General features: G+C 34.0%; 1 protein-coding gene across 2 annotated transcripts in view; it reads right to left on the bottom strand.

Moving 5' to 3' along the window:
- Positions 1-13,065, bottom strand: part of LOC133191882 (mucin-2-like) — a 45,658-nt gene extending 32,593 nt beyond the window's left edge. For both annotated transcript variants that reach the window (XM_061327628.1, XM_061327629.1), the window contains exon 1: positions 13,019-13,065. The gene's annotated coding sequence lies outside the window, so the exon portion shown is untranslated. The remainder of the gene's footprint in view (positions 1-13,018) is intronic.
- Between the last annotated feature and the right edge of the window lie 224 nt (positions 13,066-13,289).

Genomic DNA, 13,289 nt, shown 5'->3' with positions numbered 1-13,289 from the left:
TTAAAAACTAGGCTCCGTGTTACAATAGCACAATAAAGAACTCTCACTGCTCACTGGTTCTGAGTGCCGAGTATAGGTCTAAATTTGAAGCCCTTCACCGGTATATGGTGACGTCTCTATATGAGTGAAAAATTCTCGAACGGGACGTAAAACAACACAAAAAATCAATCAATTAACCTTTGCCTCCAATATATGAAAATAAAAATAAACATTAAATGATTTTTGGCGTGCATGACATGACTTTTTATTACATGTACAGTTAAATATGTAATCCACAAATGCATGCGCCCATTACAATTATATGGCAGCATAAAGTTAGACGAGACAGCAATAGAAATAACATCTGGATCTAAGAAACCTAGAAAAAACAGTACCCCTGGAGACGGCATTCTATGCAAAAAATGCCATCTCCATTACAAGCATAGAAAGTCACAAGGTAACAATCGGCGCTGACACTGACATCCCTTGTGAATAACTCCTGGTCATGACGCTGAAATAATAAATTAAGATTGCAGAAACAACCACTTTTCAAAGTAATATAACTATAAGTATTTAATAAATTTTATGTCTTAAGAGGCTGTTCGTGCTCCTTGATAAATGGTTGATGAAAAAAAGGAAGAATTGATTGCGCGTACTAACCAAATAAAAATCATGGTTGCTTGTGTTCAATAAAATGACAAAAGGGAACATGAGAGGGAAATTACATTTGACTTACTAATAAGAGTAACTGTCCTTTGCCCATGAGAAAAACAATTATACACAAGCAATTACTGCACTTAATAACCCGGTTTATACTTATGAGATAAACCCTATTACAATTACCGAAAACATTTTCTTCTCTAAAAATATTTAAGTAATGACTGTAATAGCTATCCAAGTTATACTGGTATAACCTGGGTCGGGGCAGTTTACTCTTTAGAAACCGCGAAGCGGTTTATAAAAAAGCGTAAACTGTTCCAACCCAGGTTATACCAGTATAACTTGGGTAGCTATTAAAGTCAATCCTTATAATTTAATTTCCCATCATTAAGTGTAAAAAATAAAACAATTTCTCCTTCAGAAATGCGTTTAAATTGTTCGTATTTTAAATGTAACGTCAAGCGGATTGATACGTTTTTGACGAGTCATTATGACGTAGGCAACCCAGGTTATACGCTATATTCTAATTTTTTTTATCCAATCAAATGACGCTTTATAACAAAATTAAATTATAGCAAAATCTTTCCTTAAAGCAATATGGCCTGCATTTTTGAGAATTTTATGTTGCTGTTAAAATGTGTTATTATTTTGAATTTGTATTTAATGAAATATGGAGATAGCGAACAGTATTCAAGCAACTTAAACCTTTTTGATCAATAAGACAGAAATAAGGTATCAAATTGTTTTAGAACAAAGGATTCTGTATATGCATATTATTACAATGTATATAGGAAATCAATATTGTACGGGACGACAATAATGTGATTTTGCATCTATCAAAGCTTATAAATAATTCTCCGATCGCAAAAATGAACAACAGAGGTTTATAAACGTTCTTTTTTGTCATTGAAATAGTTAATTACAATTTTGGAACAAAAAATTCTGACATGAAAGTTGCAGCTCATATTGCTTTAAGTAAAAAAATTCAAATATTTAGGTTTAAAATTGATTCTGATAGACATTCATTGTTCCCTCCTTTCAAATGATATACATGTATAACATGTTATTGTTTATAACTCGTTTTAGCGTCCAAATTTTGAAGAAAAAAACACACACACAACTTGTTATCCTGATGACGCTGCGTTTTAATATAGGAAGACGTCATTTACGGTACTTGTACATAATTGGCGTATTCAAAATTTAGCGCAGTCTCTGCGTATGGAGTTGTTTGCGTAATCATGAATTAGCGCTTTATATATCCGTGCCGTATATGGTATTTATAAATGGTTTCTTAGCAGTATTCATGAATTAACGCATTGTTGTCTGCGCCAAAGGCGCTAAAATATGAAGCCCACTTATTTAAGTACACATACAGTATTTTGTTCTCAAACGTTGACTGTTTTGTTCTTACTGCAAAAGATATATCGGCTCGGACAGGTACATATAAACAACATTCGCGGATGAAAAAAAAATCATCAAAAATATTTATCGCTATGATATCAGTTCAGGATTTGGATCAATGATCCTTGTTTTCGGCACTTAACTCAGAATGTCGGTAGATGATTTCCTTAAATGGAGGAAGAAAGCAGGTTAATCATTAAGCCCCCCCTCCCCCGACGACTTCACTTGATCTGATGAAAGGTAATCGAACAACATGGATGGTTTATCAATGGCAAGGGACTTGCGAATATAAAGATATTTTTCTTGACCCCTGGGTCAGGGATTCTTTTGTTAATACGGGGCTCTTTCGATTATATAGTGAAAATTCATTAATTCTTTTTAAATCTTCTCTGCTCCTGGGTATTATTTAAACAAACTTAGTGCATGGTTATCATAAGCAAGGATGCCTCTTCCACAATTGTGAAATTCGTGGCTAGGGGTTCTGATGAAAAGGGGGGGGTCTATTGATTATATAGTGAAAAAGTCTTATTTTTTGAAAATATTCTTTGCTGCTCCTGATTATAAAACAAAGAAATTAAGTGTATAGCTTTGATGAGCGAGAGTGCTCCTACTAGAATTGTAAGTTTCATGCCCCCTGGGTCAGATGCCCTGGTGTAAAGGTGGGGCTCTATTGATAATATTATGAAAATGCATTAATTCTATTTTTTGGTGTTAAGCAGATACAAAAAGTGCATAGTTATGATGAGCAAGGGAAATTCCTACATTTTTTAAAAAACTAGTGGCCACAGGGTGAGGGGTTCTGGTGTTTTTCGGGGGAGAGGGGCTTCTATTGATAATATTGTGAAAATGTGTGAATTCTTTGAAAAATCTTCAACTAAGTGCAGAGTTATAATGATGAGCGTAACTCTTCCAAAGTAATATTTTCCCGCCTACGATAAAATCAATTAGAAATTATAGATGTACTACCTATTTTACGCGTGAAATGCTCATGAAAGAAATGTGGTTTCGAAGTATCTATTGAACTATTACAGTTGTGTATCAAATGTTGAAAGCATTGAAGGATTTTTATTTGTGATTGAATAAAAATTAGCTGTTGTAAATAAAATGGATTCTAAATTAACAATAGTCCAAGTGCTCGCGATCTTATTTTCCAGTATCATTTATTTGTAGTTTCATCGGTTGACCTAGTGAAATAGCATAGAAAAAATGAAAATTTTTAACATGAAAATTTTTAAATGTTTTAAGGGATATTTAAATAACTTTTTTTTAATCACATTTTTTTACGACCTCGTCAATTTTTTATACTTTCATCCCCTTCCTAAACCTCATATTATTAACTACTCTTCAAGTAAGAGTTAATTGAGGGTCGAAATAAAATATAGGTATTCAGAGATAACAGAGCTCACCTCAACGAAAGCCCCACGTTTAGCTAATAATGTAGTAGTGTACATCCAAGATGCAACATTAATACAATTTTGATCTGAAGGGGCTTGCAGTAACTTGGGAATGAACAAATCCAAAAACTTTAAACTAGTTACTAGTTGTAAATTGTAATTCAAATCCAGCATCTGAAGCAAGTTAGATGCATCATCCCATGCAAGTTGGTTCACGAAATGTGGCAGACGTTAATCTCGATGTTGAAAGTTAGTTTTGTTATCATTTTATAGCAATGACCTCTAAATAACATTAGACAAGTCTTTTGGATATTCGCGAAAAAATTAGCGTTTTACAGTTTACACAGGAGTACTGTATAAAGAACTATCAGTATATGAGCCGTCTTAGGTCACCTAAAACTCAGGTGACTTATTTCTATCTGTTCCGTCCGTCGTCGTGCGATGTGTGTCGTCTGATAACATTTGAACATTTTCAGCTTCTTCTCTGGAACCACTGAACCAGTCCAACCAATTTTAGCATAGAGCATATATGAGTAAAATGGAACAACGTTTTCTAATGGTCCCTGTCTCGAATGGGGCCTAAGTATTTAGATCCGATGTTACTCATACGGAAAATATGAGGTTCCTTCTGAAAGATTGAGTTTTTTTTAATTCTATCAGAGAATTCAATGAAAAATGTGTTCACATGTAATTTCATAGCATCCATTATTTCCAGTCCTTTGATTTTAGATTTTTTTGGTAAAAAGTTGAAATTTTTCGAGTAAAAATCCATTGCTTATATTGATTTTTTTTTATATTCAACAGAAAAATGTGAACTAAAGTTTATAATATGAAATAATCTACATAAGCTGATAACCTTTGTTTTCGTTGATTAGGTTTTCTCTGCAAATATCGTACAAATGAAGTGAAAAGTTTTTTTACATGTCATAACCACCTTTAACCAAGTTCATAATCTGTTAGTCACTTTCTATTTTTATAAGAAGTCTACATGTAAATTTTGGTGATGGTTAAAGGTGGTTATGAAATGTGGAGGAGTTGCTTAACACATTCACCCTCTTGAGTTTTCCCATTACCGTAATGCTAATACGGACCTATAGTACATTACTTTGTGACCTTATATCATAACAAATACTACAGCATCATTAACCAATCAACATTTATCATTTAATTGGATTATTAGCCTACTGATTCATGTAGTTTTTGAAGGGAAAAATACTACTTGAAAATTTAAAGTCATTGTTAGCCGAAAAACGGCCTGATATAGAATTTTCCTTGGTAAATTTCATGACCTGTGTCACGGGTTCTGTTGTGTTGGTAGAGCTGTGTTGAATCTGTATTGAAAATGCATTATTTCTTTGAAAATCATCTCTGCTCCTGGGCATATCGGAGGCAAACAGTGTAAAAGTTTTAATAAGCAGGGTGATTTTTACCAGATTTTGGTACATATGGACCATTTGGTGAAGTGTTCTGGTCTTGGCCAGGACTCTTAATCTGAGAGAAGTTATTCCGCTAAAATTTTTATTGTAAATTACAAAAAGTACTTTTATAGTATTAATGATCAGGTAGACTCCCCCAACTAAACGAGTCTTACCTTGGTTTAAGGCAAAGTTTGGTAGGGATTCTGTAAGTCATAAAATCACTGAAGGGATCATATGAGATGTGTGTCGCGCATGTCCAAATCAGTGTGTTGTTGTCCAAGGTAGTGTGTGGACGTGGTCGCTACTATAAATTTGTGATAAGTAATTGCTACGAGGTTGCAATAGTAAGATTTGAATAAAATATTTTCTTTTTACTTCTTGTGTATTTTACATGATATAAACGACAAAGTTTTTGCTTATTGATATAAGTGGTTACTTCGAATTCCCGTGCAAATATGGCTGACGCAATGGTCAAACAAGGTGAGGTGACTGATAAAGTCGATGGACGTAAAGCAGCGGGTAAGAAATCTATTTGGAATAGTAACAGATCATCCACAGAGTGTGATATAATTGTTATTGGCGCAGCCCTAACAAATCCCACTACAAGTTCTAGTTTTGAACATTCATCGCCGCCAAAAGTTGGTACCGGTGTGACCAGTATTGGCCAGGCATATATTATGAACACTCTTTGTAGTAATCAACAAGAACAAAAGAATCAGAGAGATGTAAGAACGCTTCGTACATGTACCTCTGTAGATTAGTTGTATAATTATACGGAAGATTATTCCGATGATTACCTTTCCGATGTAGAGGAAACTCAAGCTAATGTGATAGTGTATTTGCGACTGCATCAAAGCATTTCAAAGTGAATGAAACAGTAGATGATAAGATTGGTGATGAGTTGGCTACAATGGTGAATTCTCTATTTCGAGAGGTGATATCTAATGAAAAAGTTTGGGAATTACTGAAGAACGTTTATTTAATAGACCTGAAAACTGTAATACATTAACAAAAACTAGAATAGACCAACTTATCTGAGATATACTTAGCCCTACTACGAGGTTCTATGACAGTTGCTTACAGCAACATCAGAATGCTGTTAGTAAGGACAGCATGTTGTTTTGTAAAATTATTAGACACTTTAGAATTGAAGAGAACAAAGATGATATTCAGAAATGTATTGATTTTGGTCTAGATTAAGTCGGACTTTTGGCTCAATACAACAAATTAACAAGTGTGAAGCGAAATAAAAATTATCGAAGCGATCTGAGTTTTGAATATCATCATTTATGTTCTTCATTTATACCATACACTGATTTTTCATATGGAGATGATGTGCAGAAAAATGTCGAAGAAATTCAGGACATCAGTAAAGTCGGTAAACGAATTATCCTACCTTATTGAAAAATTATAGGGGTCATTATATGAGAGGTAGAGGTGCGTCTCGAGGAAATACTGTTAATAGAGGTAGAGGAATTGGCTTCATTCCTAGAGGAAAAAGTATCACATTATATCAAAATTATGGTTCTTCAAAAAACTCCACGACAAGCCTCGACAGTCAGGAAAAGAACACATAAATGAATCTGAGATTAGTTTATCTGAATGTCTCACAATATAGAAACAGGTGAATGATTCTGGTGTCAAGAATGCCTTGGTGGTAGATTGAGTGAATTCGTTATATTATTGAATGGCAAAACATTACATCTGTTGCAAAATATAAAAAATTGTGCAATTGAGTTTGGTGAAATGCCTATTCAATCAAAAATACCTTATCAACAAAAAAATTGATACAGTTCACGATAGGTATGTTAATGAAGAAGTAGAAAATTTATTGAGAATATATGATATTAGTAAGGTTGAACATGATTATGGTGTATTTTTTTCAACATTTTTACTGTCCCCCAAAAATATTCTCTTGAACAAAGGGTGATTCTAAATTTGAAAGAATTGAATGAACTTATTACATACCATCATTTTAAAATGTAAACTTTTGAGGCAGCATTAAAATTGATAAAACCTAATTCTCTAATGACATCAGTTGATTTGAGACACGCATATTATTGTGTTAGAATTTTTCTACGGTTTATTTGGAAAGGAAATATACTTGTTTACCAATGGGAATTTCTTGTGCACCACGAATATTTACCAAAATTATGAAACCTGATTTCTCAACATTGCATCAAATGGCTTTTCATGGTACTGAATATATTGATGATTCTCTTGGTTGGTAATTCAATGGAAGAATTTATAGCAAATGTGAAGGAGAGAGCGTCGTTTATGGAGAAATTGGGTTTTATTATTATTACTAATAAACAAGAGGGACATGGGCCACATCGCTCACCTGAGTTAATTGGTTAGGAAAAAGCACAAATCAGTTCAGTGTTGAAAAGTTTACAAAGGGGTTGGGGTGGGGTGGGGGGCTTGAATTTTAAACTACCTGAGGATGCTTCCATATCAGTATAACAAATGACTTTGTTGTTCTTGAGCAGCAGATTGTTTCCTGTATATTCCTTTGTAAAAATTTGATCCCCCATTGTGTTCCCTTCCTATCCACAGGGTCATCATTTGAACAAGTTTGAATATACACTACCTGAGCATGCTTCCATATCAGTTAGACTAAACATGACTTTTCTATTCTTGAGAAGAAGATTTTTCTTATATATTCCTATGTAAAATTTTGATATCCCAATGTGGCCAGACCTTACCCCTGGGGGTCATGATTTGAACAAACTTGAATCTACACTACGTGAGTATACTTCAATATCAGTATGACTAAACATGCATGGCTTTTCTGTTATTGAGAAGATTTTTTCCGGCCTGTATATTCCTATGTAAAACTTTGATCCCCCATTGTTGCCCTACCCTACCCCCGGGGATCATGTCAATTAGACTATCTATGTCAATTAGACTTAACAAGGTTTTTCTGTTCTTCATCAGAAGATTTTATTCCAATATGTTCCTATGTAAAAATTTGATCCCTCCCCCCCCCCATTGGGCCCAACCATACCAACGGGGGTCATGATTTGAACAAACTTGAATCTACACTACCTGAGTGTGCTTCCATATAAAATGACTAATAATGGCTTTGCTGTTCTTGAGAAGAAGACTTTTAAAGTCTTTTCCTATATATTCCTATGTAAAACTTTGATCCCCCAATATGACTCCACCCCATCCCCAGGGGTCATGCTTTAAACAAACTTGAATCTACACGACCTAAGGATGCTTTCTTATCAAAATGACTAATCATGGCTTTGCTGTTCTTGAGAAGAAGACTTTTAAAGTCTTTTCCTATATATTCCTATGTAAAACTTTGATCCCCCAATATGACTCCACCCCATCCCCAGGGGTCATGCTTTAAACAAACTTGAATCTACACGACCTAAGGATGCTTTCTTATCAAAATGACTAATCATGGCTTTGCTGTTCTTGAGAAGATTTTTTAAAAAGTTTTTTCTTCTATATTCCAACATGAGACTTTGATCCCCCATTGTGGACCCACCCTACCCCCAGGGGCCATGATTTGATCAAACTTGAATCTACACTACCTGAGGATGCTTCCCTATTTTAATGGCTCATCATGCTTTTGCTTTTCTTGAGAAGAAGATTTTTTTTAAAAAAATTCTATTTATCACTATGTCAAATTTTGATCCCCTATTGTGGCCCCACCCTCCCCCCTGGGGTCATGATTTGAACAAATTTAAATCTACACTTTGTAATAAAAGATTCGCATAAGTTATTACTTTTCTAGCCTAATGGTTCTTTTTATTTGGAAAGTTGACACAAAATTTTCATTATTTCTTAATTATCTCCCCTTGAAAGAGATCGTGGCCTTCATTTGAACAAACTTGAATCCCCTTCACCCAAGCAAACTTTGTGGCATGTTTAGTCAACATTGACCCAGTGGTTCTTGAAAAGAAGGCGAAAATGTGAAAAGTTTAGAGACGGACAGACAGACAGACAGACAGAAAGACGGACGACAGAAAAAATGTGATCAGAAAAGCTCACTTGAGTTTACAGCTCAGGTGAGCTAAAAATCAGTGAATGAACCTAGTCATGTCATTTTGTTTCTTGGAAATATTATTGATACTACTGATGAAAGAGTGACTTTACCATTATAGAAAAAAAAATAATAAAAGAGAATTGTCAAAAAATTATGGAGCGAGAAATCATATCTGTTAGATATTTAGCAAGTCTAATTATGTCACTTGTGACATCATTTAGTGCAGTTGATTTGGTACCGTTAGATTACAAAGTTTTAAAAAGGGGGGGGGGGGATTAGGGCTTTGAACATGGATAAAGGAAATTTTTACGGTCAAATGAAAGTGAATATTAAGTAAATCAGAAAAGAGTTACTTTGGTGGATTTTGAACATTATGTCACAAAAGAGAATCATCAATAGGGGTAATCCTTATATATCTATTACAACAGATGCATCTACCGAAGGTTGTGGAGCAGTCTAAAATGATGTAAATATTGGCGGTAGATGGACAAATGAAGAAAAATTGCATCAAATTACTAGTATTTAGAATTAATGGCAATTTATTTAGCAATAAAGTCTTTTTGCAAATATTTGAAAAAATATCCATTTAAAAATTTGCTCAGATAATACACAGCATATTTAAACAATATAAGAGGAATAAAATCAGAAGAATTGAATGATTTGAATAAACAAATACAGCAGTTTTATTGTGATAGAGATATTTCGGCAGTACATGTACCTGGGAAGGATAATAAAGCATGTATTGAATCAAGAAGGTTCAATGAAAATATTGAATGGATGTTAGATTAGAAAAATTTTGATACGTTACCTGGTAGTACAAAAATTTGGAGAACTAAAGATAGATCTTTTCGCTTCTTGTTTAAATAAGTAGTTAGACATGAATGCATCGTGGAAATCTGATCCAGATGCTGTTTGTACGGATGCATTTAGTATGCTATGATCAAATAAATATAGTTATTTATTTCCACTATTTTCTTTGATCAGTAGGTGTGTTCAGAACATTAGAGAGGATTATGCAGACTGTCTAATAAGTGTTCCTTTATGGCCAACACAGATCTGGTATGCAGGACTTAACAGTGCAAGATCTACATTATCATCATATGGGATTCGGCTTTATTGAGTGCCTATTGGATCGAATCCTCTAGTTGTTCGACTTTTAAAAGGAGTACTTAACTTAAGACCAGGAAAACCAAGATACTGTGAAACTTGGGATGTATCTCAAGTGCTTAACTTTTTGCGAAAATGGTTTCCTGTGAAATTTATTTCACTTAAAGACCTTACTTTGAAGTTAGCTATGCTAATTGCTTTAACAAATGCTACTAGAGCACAGTCTTTGCATCAGAGTAACTATAATGGATATAGGCAATGGCATTAAATCATATACTTTGTTTTTGAAATCTATTAAAACAAAGCTGGCTAGTTTATTTGTGTGGATAGTTAAAACTGTTTGCTTATCCATCTGATAGAAGGTTATGTGTTGTTTTTGGTGTTGAAAGAATATTTATAACGCACAAAAAATTAAGAGGCTTGTGTACAGTTTTTTATAAGCTATGTAAAACCCCACAAAGCATTAACTAGAAACATTATAAGTAGGTGGATTAAAATAGTGATGTTAAAATTAGGAATTGATACTGCTAATTTGCATCACACAGTGTAAGATCAGCCTTAGTTTCGAGAGCATCTGAAAGTTGTATACCAGAACCTGCAACCTTAAAATTATTACCAGTTAATAATAATTTTAAGGTTGCAGGTATATCAAATGCGCTGACTTGCTAAGGTTTTTTAAAAACCTATTTAGAAAGATGCAGAATTATATCAATAAGCTGTATTGAATTATTGATGCATTTTCTATGTTCTGACATTGGTGATAATCGGTATCAGATACAGTGTTGTACAAATACATATGAATTGAATCAATTGATGATGGAAAAGAGTAAATTTGGTGAACAGTCGGCGATGATTTCTTGAGATTTTCTGAATATAAAATAAATGATGGACGTTACAGTATACTTGTTATACTAGTGATTTTTTTTTATATTTCATTTTAGTCAGTGTTCAAGCATCTCTTTGAAGTCTCATATGATCCCAGAAGTGGTATGACGTAACAGAACCCCCCCCCCCCCCAACTAAACGAGTCTTTCTTTGGTTAAAGGCGAGTTTGGTAGGAATTCCGTGAGTCATATAACCACTGAAGGGATCAGATGCCCATAATTTGTGCCGGAGGATTGTTTTCCCCTCCCTGATTCTTTTTCATTGGTGGTGACTTTACACTTATGTTACTATGTTACTTTGATTGGATGCTTAAACGCTGATTGGCTTTTAAGTACTGATTTGGACATGCGCAACACGCATCTCATATGATCCTCGAAGTGGTATAACGTAACAGAATTGTAAATAATAGATAAATAAATATGAGATAATAGTAACGCCTTATTAATTGTTCTTGTCGCCCGCGTGGCGCAGTGGTTAGAGCGTCTGCTCTAGAGTCGCGAAGGAGTTGATCCTTACGTCGCGGGTTCGAATCCCACTGTGGGACGTGGAGACCGGTCCTTCGGATGAGACCGTATAAACCGAGGTCCCGTGTCGCAGTAGGTGCTGGCACGAAAAAGATCCCTCACTGCTCAATGGCCGTAAGTGCCGAGTATAGGACAAAATTTGCGGCTGTCCACCGGCAAGTGGTGGTGTCTCCATATAAGTGAAAAATTCTCGAGAGGGACGTTAAACAACATACAAACAAAAAAAAATCAATTGTTCTTCAAAGACCAAGAGAGGCCAGTGTGAGAGGGTATGATATGGGGTTAAAAATAATACAGAAGCACTGATAGTTTGTGAATACTTTGTAGTCTGCATGATGATAGTGATAAATGGAGAACAAATTAGAACTTAATTAAAGGGTTGTTACTGAATACTATACTAATTATTTCGATGGTCCTGATCATCCCATTTCCCTTACTCTTGGGCAACAAATCTTCCTTAATCATTTTATTTTATACTCAGAGTCTATTATACTCTATTGATCCTCTAGATTGCTGTAATATACTCAGGTGACTGTTAAGGCCCTTGGGCCTCTTAGTTTAGTTTTCCCGAGCATTCTGTTCTAAAGTCAATACAAGTAATTTATTTGAAGTTTAAAAAGAAAGAAAAACAGTACTATATGCCTGGGAATCAAGCACTTTTTGTATTACTGTAAATGTATAATATTACATTTTAGTAGCTAATATTACGTTTAAAAATATTCTTCGTTTAAAATTATTTTGATAAAGAAAAATAAATTAATAGTGCGTTTCATTTAAAATTTTTGGGGGATTTGTCAGACAACAAAAAAGGAAGTACATAACAATAGTTTAGTTTAGGAACGTCCTCATTGAGTCAGAAGAACCTGAAATGTAAGTTATATTGATAGAAGTAAAGAAAAAGAAATGAAAAAAGAATTTTAAAAAAATTATATCCTTATATCACCTATCCTATGCACAAATACATTTAAATGGTCTTCGTCTGCGCAACGGCATGTTTGATCAATTTTTTATAATAAACGTTTTATGAGCTTAAAAAATAAATGCAGGACGATAATCAATATCTTCCTTAGATATATTAATATTACTAATATTTCGTGGAATCAAAATTTTAAAAATACACTAACCCTTTCCTCTCTCTCTCCATGAATCATCTATTCGACGAAGTCTTCATTGTTACTGCTTTTTAATATCCGGTAAGGCAGGAAATGATCACAACTGCATCCAGACATACAGTGACTATGTAACTGGAGTCGTGACATGCATGGAGTCTGGACCAGCCTTTAAGTATTCTGTAGTAACTGATACGCAAATTATTATGCTGAAGAAACACACCTTTGAAACCATATTTAAATCAACTGTAAACATGTTGCCTTTGAAATAGTGCTGAATACTATAATTAATGAAATAATATAAAAGCATCCTGCTCAAAACCCTCTTTCACCTCTTAATTGATCGCGAATATTATACATCGTTTCGAAAGTTAACTGATTAAATTCCGTAATGATAACAAAAATTTTCGGTAATGCAATATCAATTTTCAGTAATGCATTTAACTGCGACTGATCATGAGCTTACCAAGTTGTTATATGGCAATAATTCTAAATATAACTGTTTAATTGATCAATGAAATGTTGAAACAGTATTACTTACAGATTTTCAGATCATGAGATCAATGTACAGGTCCGAATGAATGTTTTCTGTCTGTATCAGTTGCCTTTCTGCATTAAAATCTCAACGGGTATACAGGTAAATAATGACAGAAATGTAAATATTTACCACACCAAACCTTTTCTTGCGCATTGATGCATAGAAATAATTTTTAAAAAATAACACTTTTACAAAAACTTAAGCTTCCTCCACACCCCGTGAATTGTGAATCGAGAAAAAATCATTTTACGTTTTTGCATAGTTGTGTGCACTG

This window comes from Saccostrea echinata, unplaced genomic scaffold (assembly GCF_033153115.1).
Source record: "Saccostrea echinata isolate AGI-Se365-2 ecotype Australia unplaced genomic scaffold, CSIRO_AGI_Sech_v1 ptg000025l, whole genome shotgun sequence".
NCBI classification, from domain to species: Eukaryota; Metazoa; Mollusca; class Bivalvia; order Ostreida; family Ostreidae; genus Saccostrea; species Saccostrea echinata.
The sequence above is the reverse complement of the archived record's forward strand: the minus strand, read 5'-3'. Positions and strand labels throughout refer to the sequence as shown.